This window comes from Propithecus coquereli, unplaced genomic scaffold, assembly GCF_000956105.1.
Source record: "Propithecus coquereli isolate 6110/MARCELLA unplaced genomic scaffold, Pcoq_1.0 Scaffold767, whole genome shotgun sequence".
NCBI classification, from domain to species: Eukaryota; Metazoa; Chordata; class Mammalia; order Primates; family Indriidae; genus Propithecus; species Propithecus coquereli.
Genome location: NW_012153807.1, coordinates 131684 through 133113, shown reverse-complemented (window position 1 = coordinate 133113; position 1430 = coordinate 131684). Strand labels below are relative to the sequence as shown.

The 1430-nt window shown below is 46.2% G+C and overlaps 1 long non-coding RNA gene across 1 annotated transcript in view; it reads left to right on the top strand.

Moving 5' to 3' along the window:
- Positions 1 to 1430, top strand: part of LOC105824855 — an 18399-nt gene that overhangs the window by 15945 nt on the left and 1024 nt on the right. The gene's annotated exons all lie outside the window — the stretch shown is intronic.

The following is a 1430-nucleotide window of genomic DNA, read 5'->3' as shown; positions in this document are numbered from 1 at the left end:
GTGATGCCTGGCACCGTGGCAGCTGTCTTGTGACAATTAGGGGAACAGCATGAGGGTAGTGCGGAGACAACAGGGGTGGCAGTGAAGGAAAATGGAACCCGGATCTGTGATAAGGGTGTCGCACTGTTGAATTAGCCGACCCTGGATTCGCTCTCCTCTGGATTTATGTTTAATCTGCTCTGAATTTTCATAATTTATAGCAGAAGTATCCTGATAGATACAGTTAGCATGTGCAAAGGGCTTGGATTCCTTGAATCAAAAGGAGGCCCATCAGTGTCTAGAGCTGTGCTGGGTGATATGGTAGCCACTAGCCATATGTGGCTTTGGAAATCAAAATCTTAATTACAATTAAAACTTTGCTTTCTCTTTTACACTAGGTCCGTGTCCAGTGTTCAGTATTCACAAGTCACCAGGGCCTACCATACTGAGTGGCCCTGGTCTAGTAAATAAGGGGAAGAGGAGCCTGAGACGAGGTTAGCTTAGTTTCTCAACCTTCACTTACACTCTGTTTTTCTAATCATCCCCACACAAGCTTTATTATAATTCCATAGGGCTCATATATACCCTGTTATTTATACATTGGAAAGAGTAAGATTTTTTTTTCACTCCCTCTCCTCCCCTCCAGAACTAATTTTCACTTCCTTGGGGCTGTACTGTCCCCTACTGAGAATGCATGGGTTATCGTAGTAATCTTGAATAATTTCCGGCAGGCAGTTTAGGTCACTGTAAAGAATTTGGATTTTATTAAAACTGCAGGGAAGCAACAAAAGGATTTTGAGGATGGTACTGGCATGGCCCGTTTTGTCTTTAGAAAGTCACCTGGGCTGCTCTGCGGAGGAGGGCAGGAGCTGTTAGGGAACTATCGCAGCTGCCCTGGAAGAGAGGCTGGAGGTTCATCCCAGGGTGGGGACGGAGTGTATGGAGAGAGGTGGAACTTTGAGGTGCATTTTGGAGATGAAATGACAGCTCCTGTGGATGGTAGTGAGGGAGACAGGAAGAATCAAGCGTTGCTCCTAGGATCTTGCCTTGAGTAACTGCATGGATAGTGGTTCCATTTACTGAAAAGGAAGAAACTGGGAGAGCAGCATGATGGGGGGGAAGGTGATAGTTTGTCACACGTTCAGTTATGGATGTGTTAGACTTGAGATGCCTGCCAGACCCTAGGCAAGGACTGCTTGAACTTCCTGAGATATATCTACTCCCCCGATGTTCTTGAGCCCACCCCTGCCAGAAGCTTGCGTCAGTAAGGGTCCATCCTTTTCCGCCTTCTCAGCAGAATGTGGACTGCGATGAGATACCTGCATTGGTAGACCTACTAAAAGGAGACTTGTATACATACTCTGTTTAACCAGAGTCCTTTCTAACAGCAGGAAATAGGCAAAAGGGACAGCTTCCGCAGAAATTGAAAAAATGGCAGGATGGGCTTTTGC